We start from the raw sequence: 14748 nt of genomic DNA, 5'->3' as shown, positions 1-14748 counted from the left end.
TTAATATAATGTTGTGAGCACTTAATATAATGTTGCGAGCACTGCATATAATGATGTGAGCACAGCATATAATGGTGTGAGCACTGCATATAATGTTGTGAGCACTTAATATAATGTTGTGAGCACTTAATATAATGTTGTGAGCACTGCATATTATGGTGTGAGCACTGCATATAATGTTGTGAGCACTGAATATAATGCTGATCATTAAGGTTCATGTGGACCCTAGGGCTAAAATGGTCATATGTTCACCTCAAAATTTTCTCTGAGTACAGGCAAACCAGTGCATCTGGAAACGTTTTAAGGCATAGCATGCCCTAGATAAATAGAATTCAAATGCATTGTATGATTTAAAAAATTCATTACTTAACTGGATTTTGCCGTACACTTTTTTTCGTCTCTGCAGAAGATGATAAAATTAACACACAGTTGAGTTTACCTTGATATGATCCACTTAGGTACACAGTTTAAGTAACCAATTATTGTCAGGTATCTATTGTGTATCTAATGTTCATGTCAATTAAAAATGCTCACTTCAATTTTTACCTGTGGGGAAGTTCTCAAAACTGTTTCCCAACTTAGTCTATTTTGGCACCTTCTGGAGGAATGAAAAAAAGTGCACGGCAAAATCCAGGTAAGTTTTTATTTTTCTAAAACATAAAACATACTTAAAATTCATTTATCTAGGCCATGCTATGTCTGAATTTTTTTACAGATGCGCAGGTTTGTCTTTACTCAGAGTAAATTTTGAGGTGAAAATACGGCCATTTTAGCCATAGGGTCCACATGAACCTTAACATAAGGCAGTCGTTGCGTTCCATAATATGGTCCGGAACATATTTACATGTGGCGTCCATTTCATGTTCAAACTTTCTATAATTCGAAAGTTGGTCGCTTCTGTTCTTTTATTCTTCTTTTGCTTATTCCTGTTTCTCGGTATACCTGTTATTTTTTTATTTTTTTTTAGTGGAATTCGTATTGGTCATATTTTATTCAAACAGATTGTGATTATTAAACATGTGTGGCATTCTTTTAAACAGTTTCATCTACAGGAAAGGCTAAACTATTTCAGTGTGTTAAGGTTCATCATAACCTTTTGGCTAAAATGGCCGTATTTACACCCCAAATTTTACTCTGAGCACAGACTAACCTATACACCTGGAACAGTTTTGAGGGATGGCAGGAACTAGATATATAAATTTTAAATGCATTTTATGTTTCAGAAAATTATAAACTTTTCTAGATTTTGCTATCCATTTTTTTTCGTTCCTGCAGAAGGTGCAAAAATTAACTAAGTAGTGAAAACGATTGAGAAGCTCCCCTCATATAATCAATGTTGTGAGTAGTATTGATTTAAATGGACAATAGATGGACAATAGACTCCTGTAGACAATATAGGTGATTTAACAGGTTTAAACTGTGTAACTGAGTGGACCGTATCAAATGAAACTCGGGTGTTTGTTTATTTTGCTATCTTCTGCAGACTGGAAAAAAAATGCACATCAAAATGCAGGTAAGTTTTTAATTTCTGAAACGTAGACTTCATATAACTTTTATATATCTAGTTCCTGCCATGCCTTAAAACTTTCCCGGATGTACCAGTTTGTCTGTACTCATAGTAATTTTTGAGGCGTAAACACGGCCATATTTTTCAATTCCTTATGATGAACCTTAAGTGTCAATTTCAAGGGCTGATTTCCTTTGTCGGCGTGATTGATATTATCATGTGAAATGGTGCATCACAAACTAATATTCTGATATGTGGTGTATGCGTATGTCACGTAATTTCAAGTAGACGGAGCTAGAAGCTACGAAAATTTTGTGATTTAGTTTAAATTTTAACAAAAACTTCTGACTTGGAGCAGGTGCAAAAATGCAGCTGGATTAAATATGTTTTGTGAGATCTCAACCCTCTCTTATAACTCTAGCCAATGTAGAATAGAGAAACAATATGTAATACGCACAGAAAAACTAAGTTTAAAAGAGGTCCGAGTCCAATGTGAGGGTAGGTAGCAAAAGAAACTAAGAAAAATGACAATGCAACATAAATTAACACATCCAGACCTCAATTAAACCGATTGAAAGAATATTTCTTCATCATAGAGAAATCCAGTGCAATCCCTCCAATTAGGGGTGTAGTATCATACCGTCATAAAATATATGAGAAAAACATATCCCGTATCATGCCAACAACTGTTTATTTTCGAATGCAAAAATACTTTGAGTGAATCAAAATTTATACAAAAATATGCAATACTTAATGACTTGACAACAGTATCGTAACTATATCCTGTCTGAATAAGGTTGGTTAGCTTTCGTGGTGAATGCCGACATTTTTGTGCTTTGTTAAGGGTTATAATATAAAATATTGGATGTGAAATACCTGAACATATAAAATGTCTGCATTTTGATTTATATTCACGAATGATGTCCTTTCAACGATGGTAAAATTTAGTAAATATTTTGACTAGTTTGTGATATAGAAAACCCTTGTGTAGTTATTTTACGGTAATACAAAGATTTCGTTCGTTGAAATCCAAAACGTTGTAACATATACGACCCAATCGATCAAGTTGAGTTATATAAACATCATAAGATGATGACAAGGGAACGTCACCAATTAAAAATGAATAATTAACAATAAGAAATATGAATCATCTCTTTAATGATAAATTTGGATATAAAGCTTCCCGTTAAAGATATATATATATCAGAAAGGGCAGTGTTCATTGTTTGTATTAGCTTTATTTTAAGTCAATTCGGCAGGTTATGTCTCTTTAGTTTACATACATAAGTCGGCATTATTGTGAGCTAATATATCATATAATTATCTAAGCATTGGTATATAAAAAAAACAAAAATTGAAAGTAAATAAGCACAACAGTAGTTTATTGATGTTCAAACCCATCAATTCAAATAAAAAAAGAACATGAAGAAAGGTCAATAACAAAACTGAGAGAAATGCATTCTTTTCAAAAGGAACTGAAGCAGTTGTGTGGACATAGTAAGAGTCTTCTGCTTTGCATGCACCACCAGTCAAAAAACATTCAGCCAAGAATCACGATAGAGAATATGACACAATAGGTAAACAGAAGTAATGTATGTCAGGTGGGAAAGGTCTGCAACTATCATTTTAATTTTGAGATATATTTCATAACAAAGGTAGTACAGTACACTGTTATCAATCATATTGAAAAAATGCAGGTTGGATTTTTGTTTATCTGCATAAATTGTTCTCACGATATCAGCTATAAATAATTGTATTATTGGGTCATGTTAACCCATTAAAAAAGTAAAATAAACAATGTGGTTTTTTATTATCTTCAAAGATCCGTAAAGAGAGAGGGAGAGAGTTAAATAATGTGTATATAGTTTTTTAAATAATGTGGTATGAGTGCACAATTCATAAAAGTACCAATGATAGGTCAAAGTACGGTCTCCAACACGAAGCCTTGAATCATATCGAACAGCAAGCTATAAGGAACTCCAAAATGACTAGTTTAAAACCATTCAAACAGAAAAAACAATGGTATAATCTATATAAAAACGAGAAAATATAAACACTGATGATTATCATCACAAACGACAATTACTGAACATCAGATTCCTGACTTAGGACAGGTGCAAACAATTGCAGTGGATCGTAACGTTTTAAAAGGTACACAATTTCACCCTTATCTGAAACAATAGTGTAACATCACTTCATAGAAAGACACATTTTAAAATATCCATTGAAATGGCTTAACCCAATCAAAACTTATATTAACGCAAATGAAGTGGAGAGTTGTCCATGTTGTGCCATTGGCACTCATACTACATTTTTTTTTATACACACTGAACGAATAAATTAGATCTATGATACTATGTAAATATAAAATCAATAGAATAAGTAGGTGAATAATTAAAGTACCAGTATGTATGTCCATTTTGCTGTTTAATGTAGACTGCTAACAATACCATTTTCCTTTCTAACTTTTATTGTGTAGCAATGCGTATTCTGTTGATTAACTATTCGTCATGTTTCGTCTTAGAATTTTGTGGACCACTGTTATCTTCTTTATAGGAAATATCAGATAAAAACTTTGAATATAGATATAACTTTAATTGCAACAGAACTTACTAAGGCGCACAGTAACGTTATTTTCTCTTCCTTGTGACCAGAGATACAATATAACATTTTCAAATATAAACAAGTTTGCAGTTCGTATGCGGTTGATTTCTGTACGTGTTTTGCTACATACCTTTCATGTTGTTAATTATGTGTCATGTGCGTGTATTATCCCTTACATAATTTTTTATATAATATCTTCCAGTTTATAAAGTAAAATGGAGTAATGTTAAACATGTTATTTACACATTTTTCATGACTATTGTTTTTTAAAAAGTTCCTAGCTAGATGTATAAAATACCTTGAACTTTGGTGCTTCAACGATTTTTGTTTGTTTATTTTTACATTTACATGTATGAGTAAATTTAAATTTATATTTTTGAATTTTTCGAAAAACTAAGGCTTTTTCTACCTCAGGCATAGATTATCTTAGCTGTATTTGGCAAAACTTTTTGGAATTTTGGTCCTCAATGCTCTTCAACTTCGTACTTTGTTTAGCTTTCTTTTTTTTTTTACTTTTTTGGATTCGAGCGTCACTGATGTGTCTTTTGTAGACGAAACGCGCGTCTGACGTATAAACAAAATTTAGTCCTGATATCTATGATGAGTTTATTGTTTTATTCAAAATGGTTCATGCTTCCTAATGTATCTTGTTCCAATGAGTACGTGTTTAATCAAAGCTTATAATAGGTAACACGCAATCTCAGTTTATTTCCTTAAAACCATTGATTTTAAAATTGGTAGCAAGGTACATGTCCTCCTCAATGGCCTTGCGGTTAACACTGTTTCTTGTATATTAAATATCTTAAAATATCGATAACAAAACATTTTGCACTAAATAGTAAAAACACTAAAATATTGAACACCGAGGAAAATACCTATTCAAATGACGAAATCAAAAACTCAAACAATTCAAACTTGGTACAGGCATATTCCTATGTAAAAAGGATGAATTAAACTGATTTTGTAAGAAGCTAAACCTCTCACTGGTATAAAACTCCAATAACAATTCCACTATATTGAAAACAACGTGAAACAAGACAAACACACATAAAAGGTATAAATGTAAAAAAAAAAAAGGAATAGAGCAGTCAACATCGGGTTATCATCTTAATCTCTTAAAGAAAAGTGTATGTCAACAAAGAGAGAAAAAAAATCGTATAGACAAAAAACATCAGCAAAAAAAAAAATAAAAAAATAAAAAAATACCATCACACAATATTACAATGACGGCAAAAGTTTGTAATTGCCTTATTAGATATGTTCGTTTATTATTTACACATCAACCATTCAATGAGCATAAAACATACAATTAATGGCTGTGGAATGAAAATGCATGCGTTTGGAGACAATCAACCTGGCGGCTTTTCCTTATTTTTAATGTTTAATATTACTATGATATACAATAGAAAAGCTCAAGTAATTGTTCTTTATATATGTTTATTCAAATGTTTTTCTACTAGCAAACACAACTATATAATGTAAACCATATTGATCTTATCAAAACAACGGAGCATCATATCTTTTAAAATCCCTAACAGAACCTTACTGCTTATAAAATTACTAGGAAGCTTTTAAATCAAGTGTACTAATTTTAAAGTTTAAGTCATCCTTTCGAAAGTTTTATAGACGCCAACAATGGAGTTATTTGGCCGTTTCGGAATACAATTGACACATATATGTTCCAATTACGTAACCACAGATATGTCATCTGTTCCTCGATTGTGACATTACCAATGACAGTTGGCTTGTATGTCTTTTTTCGTTTTTTGTGGGTTTTTTTATTGGAATCGGTACCTGATGACTATTTTGAATATAATCCGTTTGTAAAGCACCCGTTGTATCTTCAGCCTTTTTAAACCAAGTATGGGATTCAATAATATATAATCGATATTATTCATTATCACACGTGCAAGTTTCAAAATTACACATTAAACCACTTGCAACATTCAATATTTTACAATAAACGGGTTCTGGTATTAAAATTATACATTAAAACACGTATGGATTTTAAATTAATTAAACGACGTTCGAATATCAGTTTGGTTAGAAAGTAGAAAATTCTCCCCTGAAAACGGATACAAAATGCACTTTAATATCTGATAGACAAGACGTTTTTTTTTTATTTGAAAACCTTGCCTTGCAACATATTACACTAATCTTTAACCATTTAAACCTAAAGACACCTTAAGCTTGCTGTTGTTGAATTTATGAAACATTTTCATTTTAGGGATCGATATATTTTCCTCTTGCAAAGATCTTGTTCTTGTTTTTATCACATATTTGTTACGAATACGTCGGGTTTTGCGTATTCAATAACCTCAAAATTGCCCGGTGCAAAAAAGAGTATATTGATATTGTGCCCTGATTCTAAATGGCGTGACGTCATTGCGTCCTGAACGACACGTTTGTAATAATGTTTAAGATTTTACCTTTTATCTTTCATTAAATTGTTATAAATTGACTTTTTTTCTCTTTTCTCCAGAACTTAAATATGTGATAAAAAGATTATAACAGGGCATGTTATAATCTATACATATTGAGCCAAACAAACTATATGTCCTATTTGGTTTGATGAGCTTATTAAAGTTTGAATTAGGTTAGGTTCCGCCCTCGTCATCAATGAATGGACGCCAATTGCCGATATGTGCATATAATGGTGTACAATTAATACCGTAAATGTTGGTATATATAGCCATAACAGGCTGTTAAAATTGGTTTATAAATTATGCATGGAGATGCGTCTACTGTCAAGTCATGTAAGTCCTTACTAAAAAGGAAATAAAAATCATAACACCAACAACAACACATTAATACTTAAATCACAAATATATTTTACAATGCTTTATTTTTTTTAATTGTTAAGGATACATGAAGCGTATTACAGATATTGAGCGTGCAATATATATTAACAAATCGAGTCAAAGTTCTAATGCAAGAAAAAATAACTGCCTATAACATATATAAGTACAAATTAAGCAATCAATATCTTCATTCTATCATAAGATTTTAAAAACAGACTCTGTAACAACTAAATTGAGCGGATGCACAACTGCTGTAACAGGTAACTAACTGCATTCCGACGTGAATAACACTACAGTTGCGCCGACATGAGGTATATTTATCTTCACATCCACACAAACACGGTCTACTCCTGTTCCAGAAACTACATCCAAGAGACGCTATCACCAAACAGGAAATCATTATGCATATCATCATTTGTCGAGCCATATTTCTTAAGGTTTTGTTAAACTGGAAAATAAAAATAACAAATAATGATAATGTTGTTTTTTTATCTGCGTATTAGTGATACAGAAGAAAAACAAATTCAACCTACATTATTTAATTGCAGAGGCTTTGGCTATTCCTTTTAGTCCTCTCTTCAGTTTTTTAATAAGTCTTTGATTTTCAAATATTTTAGCCTTGAGCGTCACTAAAGAGATATTGATTGTCGAAAAGGGCATCAGTTGCAAAAAAATGGTACTTTTCATGTAATTAAACATACAAAAATAAAAAAGCGTCAATGTTTATTTAGGTTGCATTTGTGGTATAAACAAGTTAAATAAATTGAAGCATCTGAGATTTCCCTCGACTTTGGTTGCGAGTTTGTAAAACTATAAACTTACGATTATCTATGATATAAGAACATCTGAATTATAATTCCTACTAAGGTTTTATACGAGTTATAACAAAATTCGTTTTAAACAATTAAGACGATCTCCTAACTTCGTTTCGATTAAAACTTAAATATCTAAATGACGTGGTGACTGCAAAAGTCTTTAAAAGTATAGTTTCAAGTCAATGTTAGTGTCGTTATAATTATATCGGGTAAAAAACATTTTGACAAACAAATTGTTATTGTTTGTGCTTTTTTTTCTTTCGACATGCACGTACGGTACTCTTTAGAAATATCAATTTTTTTAATGAATTCCAATTATCGTTCACAAATATGGAAAATCTTTAATTTTCTAAAAAAAAAATATATTTCCTTGGGTTTAGTTAAGAAAATGAAAAACGCGGGACTTGAAATTTATCCTTATAGTATAATGCAAATAATTAGGATAGTTTTTAGATTGTAAATTCGATGGTAGCTTTATATTTTTGGATCGTTGTAATAGATCGATCTACATTTAAACTACTTTTTGTCCTTCAGAGAAGAATTTACTAGTAAACGCAACGCAAAATTTGAAGTTAAAAATCCTGCACGTTACTACAAGTTCTGTTGGTAGGGTCATTTTATTTCATTTAAGATACAGATATTGTTTGCTTAACATCGCCACGAAAAATAACCTTTTTGCGTTGTTGCGGCGATAATAAATTATTAATCAATCAATTCTGAGGTAAGTTTTCAATGGAGACATCCGAATTTTGCGAGTAGAATCATGCTATCCGGTAACATTAGCACCCAACTGAAAAAACACACGGTAGTTCTAGCTAGGATATGTAAGTGTGATAGTCATAATGGTATGATGACTCTTGCGGTGGGAGAGTGTGACGAGATTGCTTCCCTTAGGAATTCTGGTAGATACTTAGTCAGCGGTTGAGTTAAGGGAGTACTTCTTTAGCTCAGTCAGTTTATGCGCTGCCTAGAAACACAGAGGTCCCGTGTTCGAGTCCCGGTGGAGACATGCGATTTTGCAAATAGAAGCATGCTCTCCGGTTACACACAGATAAACAAATAACATGTATCCTCATTTTACCTTTTTCTTTTTTTGTGTGTGTTTCAATCTATCACTGATATCGGTCTTACAGCAGTTTGCCTAGACAAGTTATGTGTGTATACATTTCGAGATTGCAAGTTAGTTTTAACGTAAGCACATCAGTGTTGTGTGATATCCTATGAAATATGCTCGTTAATGCTCGTTAATGTTCGACAGCTTGCCTGTTGTATCGACTATTACATTATTTGTTTGCACGTTTCACTGTGATGAATGTTTTTGCGTGTGTTTGTGTTGTATTTCTGTCACGTGGTGTTGTCATTTTAGTGATATTTTGTCTTAACATTGTCTTAAAACTAGAGGTTTCTCTAATCATAGAACCAGATTCAACCCACCATTTACCTTGAAATGTCCTGTAACAAGTCAGGAATATGACAGTTGTTGTTTCTATGTTATATGGTCGTTTGTTTTTGTTGCAATTCAGTGTTCTTGTTGTTCATCTTAAAGTTAATATATTTGACTCGGTTTTAGTTTGTAAACCCCATTCGTTTTCTCTATCGATTTTTTACTTTTGAACACTGGTATAATAATTTTGCCTTTTTTTTTGCTGACATTCTATTGAAAAGCTGAACTTGCTCCTAAAATACACAACTGAGGTAAATAGTAAATTGCCTTTTAAGAGATCCAACTGTTATTTTTTACAATGACAACTGAGAGCGAAGGTTTAGTTCTTCGTTCTCATTAATGGTCAAAACAATCGAAAGAATATTCGAATCATTTCAAAATATTCTGACAAAATCGTAAGTAATGCTGATTTAACAAAATTAAAATATGTTTTCTATACATTCTATTGAGGGTCATTCTGTTGTGATATTGTAATTTAGTAACACATTGTTTTTTTTTGCATTTCAGGTCCAATAGAGCAACGATCAGGATGTATTATTTCTTATTGTTTCTGTACCTTTTTGTTGTACACATTTTACATGGTAATGAATTTAATAAGTCTTCGTCATAAAACATAATTTCAAGACAAAAAAAGAGCTACATATCAAAGTTTGAGCTGTGCAGATAACATTAATTCAAACGGCATGTCTTTGATAAACAAAAGAATAGCAATGATTGATCCTATGATAAAGATTTCTGGCAGATTTTATGGATCTTTGAAAGATTTGTCCGACTCTCCTTGTCAAAATGCCCTGCATGTCAAAATTAACGAGTTGGGAAGGTACTCAAATGGTGTGAATGTACTTAGTCATTTCAAGGAAAGTACACAACAAAAGATTTATATACCGGTTTGAATAAAAGGTTGCGAGACCATAATTGTACAAACAAAGCACTGGACCAAATAGACAGACATTTGGCTCCGTCTGCAGCTGTTTTGTGGAGCATACTTTACTATTGGCCAACTCTGAAGAAAGAAAAAGGAATGACTAATCACAGATTAAAAATGGAACAGTCAGATATAAACAAAGTTTGGGCTGTGCAGATAAGATTAATTTAAACGGCATGTCTTTGATAAACAAAGGAATAGCAATGATTGATCCTAAGATAAAGATTTCTGGCAGATTTTATGGAGCTTTGAAAGATGTGTTCGACTCTCCTCATCAAAATGTCCTGCATGTAACAATTAACGAGTTCGGAAGGTACTCAAATGGTGTGAATGTACTTAGTCATTTCAATGAAAAAAGGGTATTTGAAGAAAAAATATATATACTTATACACAACAAAAGAATTATATACCGATTTGAATAAAAGGTTGCGAGACCATGATTGAACAAACAAAGCACTGGACCAAACTGACAGACATTTGGCTCCGTTTGCAGTTGTTTTGTGGAGCATACTTTACTATTGTACATTGCTAAAATATAGGTATAGGCAGATTGTAGGTTCGTGAACGGAAATATGTTTATAACAATGTTATTTCGTTTGGTTTTTATTTAGTGGCAACAAAATAAATATTTATACCGATAAATATAATATTCAAAGATTTAATTATAAGTGTTAAATTGGTATCTAAATTTCCGGGTTGGTAACGGCAACATCATCGTTAGAATTGTGATGTTCTTTATTGTGCTACAGCTATAATTAAAATTCCAAACCAAATATTTGTCTCTATGAAAGAGTTTGGTAAAGATGCAACGTCATCTTAGTTAACGATATATTTCACCAATAAATGATATATTAGTATAAGTTCAAAACTCAAAAATTCACTACATATATACATTGCCATAGCAAACAAGTTGGCATATATAAACCAATTCTTGTTATTGTGTGTGTGCCAATAAAATAAATAAAATAAAAATATACATAAAACCGGTATAGTAAAATGATATAAAACGGAAATGTCTAAATCTAGGAAAGAACAGTCATTGGTTTTTATGCATGCTTTTCATTTAAAGTAAGTTCCTTTTTGGGTTAACTTCGGCAGTTTATTCTTGATTATTAAACGAAAAAAACGTAATAAAGTTAACGGTTAACTTAGTTCAACTTATCAATTAAATAGTAATTATACGGAGCTTTGCTGAGTTTGGCCACCAATCGTGATTCTTTCAGTCCAGGAATAAATCTATTATATCATCGCGCAAAGTGTGCTCATATGAATGCCAAAAACCTGTCGATAATTTGTATATCCGAACCGTACATAGATGATGTCAGGGGAAGCTTTAGGTTAAAGAAGGATAATGTAATTGTAATAACAACCACAGTTTATTTGCACGTTTTCTTGTAATAAGGGAAGTTACAAGTATGGAGAAGGTAACGAAGTCACCTATGCATTAGTATTAACTACATGATAACAGTAAACTACATGATAACAATTGAATTCTCTCGCAAATGAAAATAATTGAAGAATTTTAAAAAGTCTCTAATCGCACTCACAAATTGAATCAAATTGAATTGTCATTATATGAAAATTTCGGATTTCGGAAGTAGCAACTTTAAAGTCTATTATAATGAAAACAAATAGTTTCTGGTTTCTCTATATCTACATAATGCGTTGATCTGTCAAACTTGCACAATACTCAACGCTTCCCGTGGGCGCAAGAAAAATGAACAAAAAGCAAATCCCCCCTTTTTTCACATTGCTAAATATTATTACTCTTTTATTTTTTTTTGTCATACTTTATACTCGCTTGCATATTCTTTGGTTATCTTACAAAATTACTTTTTTTTCTTGCGACTACCGGAAGCGTTGAGTATTCACGCAGAGGAGTGAAAGAATTACCAACTTTAAATGATAAATGTGCCGTGCGTATGACACCTTTCCTTCGAGTCGGGTAAATGTGTCATACGCACGGCACATTTATCATTTCAAGTTGGTAATTCTTTCACTCTTCTGCATTTGTCATAATAAAACTTGTGCTTGTCATTCTCGCGGTCAAAGTGTCTTTTAACATTCATTAAATTGTTTATATTAATAGGCTTCGACACTTCTTTTGATGCAGGCAAATTATTTCTCGGTCGTCTAACCATTAGAAGTTGGAAAGGCGACAAGTAATTTTTTTTCTAATTGTGTAGTCCGATAATCTAATATAGGCTCAAATGTTTGTGATTATTTTTTCTCCAGAGATTTTATTACGGTTTGTATTGATCTTTCAGCTTCACCATTCGCATTCAGAAAATTTAGTAAATGTGGACTCTTTTACACTAGTAATTTTGGGGCCCTTTATAGCTTGTTGTTCGGTGTGAGCCAAGGCTCCGTGTTGAAGGCCGTACTTAACCTATAATGGTTTATTTTTTAAATTGTTACTTGGATGGAGAATTGTCTCATTGGCACTAACACCACATCTTCCTATATCTATCGATGTTCGGTGGTCAATTCCGAGTTCCTTACTGAACTTCTTAATTAAAATCGGACGAACTGAACTGCGGTCCATTGTCTGAACGTAATGTAGTTGGTATTCCATGTGTTGCAAATATGGATTTTAGCGCTTCAACTATAGCTGTAGTATTGGTTGAATACAACGGTAACACATCAATGTACTTAGAATATAATCCACGGTAAGTATGTAAGCTTTACTCTGAAAGTAAAACAAGTCACATCACCTACTAACATATACCGTAGATCCAGAGTCGAAGTAGGTTTAAGTGGTTCAGCTGTTTGCTGATTTTTTTATGACGCGCAAAGTGCACAATCTTCTTTGTATCGCTCAACTTCTGAATTCATACGTGACCAGTACATTACTTCTCGAGCACGTTTCTTGCATTTGTCATGCCAAGATGAGATTTGTGTATGAGTTTTAACATGTCACGCAAACTGGGAAGAATCACAATTTTAGTCCCTCGTAAATAATTCCATCAAGAACAGATTACTGATCACGAGAATCCCAGTACTCTCGGACTTGAAACGGAGTTTCGACTTTAAGGTCTGGCCATCCTTTAAGATTTATTTCATGAAGTTCACGCAACTCGGATTTCGTTGCATCTTTAATTTAGAGTATTTGTCTTTACTGGCTGATACCGTGCAAATCATGTCCAGGACGATAACGACTTCTTCGGTTTTGTTTTCAACGGACAAGAACGCTCTCGATAAAGCGTTGGAAATTTTCATGCCTTTTCCCTTCCGATAACTCACTTGAATGTCGTACCATTGTAATTTTAACATCATTTTCTGTATACGAAGCGGTGCTGCTAACAATGGCTTTTTGACAAATTTCACGGTTCTAGCGGTTTAGGCTGAATGATAAGTACAGTTATTAACTGACGTCTGAATAATCTGAAAGCAATTAAAAACAGAAGATTTTAATTCAATATGGACGGATATAAAAAAGATGATGTGATATGTTGCCAATGAGACAACTCTGGGGATCGTAAAGGGGGGTACTGAACTCGGAAACACGTGAAATAAAAATCGCAAAAACGTAGCACGAAAAATAAAAATCGGGAAAAACGAAGTACGAGAAATAAAATCGTAAATATTAAGAAAAAAAGAACCAGCAGTTATTTCTCATCCGTTCTTGGAGATCATGTAGACAATGAACATAAAGACCTTGTGGTCACCTTTAAGCGTCTGCTACTTGCATCTGATTTGAAAAAAATATTATTATGATGGACGTTATTACATGTAAAGCATACATATACAATAGAAAGTAGAATGGTAACAATATACATGTACATCAATTTCTATTATATTAATTTACACAAGTTTCAAAAGGTACTATAACTCACTTACTTTGGGTTAGTTTCAATTTACTTTTTAATCAAATGCGGAAAAAGGCAAGAACGAGAAATTAGGAGCACCGATACAAAACACGAAAAATGAATAAGGGGAAATACGAAGCACGCACATCGAACCAAACACGAGAAAACGAGAAATAAAACACCAAAACACGTGAAATAAAAAGGCCGAAAACGTTGCACGAAAATAACCCTTCAGTTTACAACCCTCAACTCTCCACAGATACTTTTTTCTATCAGAGTCATTTTTACATTATGTCATATACCTCTTTCTCTTATTTGCATGATTTGTATTTATTGGGGAAATCTAGGGAGTCAGGCTCCTTATTAAACCAAGTGGTTTAGTTTTTCAACATGTTTCTGACTTTGGTACTTCAAACAGCTACATGTAAGAGACATATATATATATAATACTAAATATACATGTCTCTGACTGCTGTGGCTCCTAGTAATCACATAAGCCTAATGTTTTGCCAATATAATTGCATAATCATTATTTTCTTTCTTTACATTCATAGATTAACAAAATATATTTGGTATGGTAATAATATAATCACTATAAAAACGGTCAAGTAGTCACATAATCATAACCCAATGTATATGAGCTCTGCTTCAAATAAATTGATATAAAATGGAAATGGGTTTTATTCTTGAAAATATATGTATAAAAAAATTCAATGGTTGTATCTGAATTCTTAAGATATAATCGATAATATCAAACAATTTCCAGTTTGATATTTGCCATGATGGCCTTTTCAATGATTAAAAATACCGCTTAAAAAACTAATAGTAGTAAATTTAATTCTT

The sequence above is a fragment of the Mytilus trossulus genome, chromosome 1 (assembly GCF_036588685.1).
Source record: "Mytilus trossulus isolate FHL-02 chromosome 1, PNRI_Mtr1.1.1.hap1, whole genome shotgun sequence".
Lineage (NCBI taxonomy): Eukaryota > Metazoa > Mollusca > Bivalvia > Mytilida > Mytilidae > Mytilus > Mytilus trossulus.
This window is presented reverse-complemented; position numbering follows the sequence as displayed.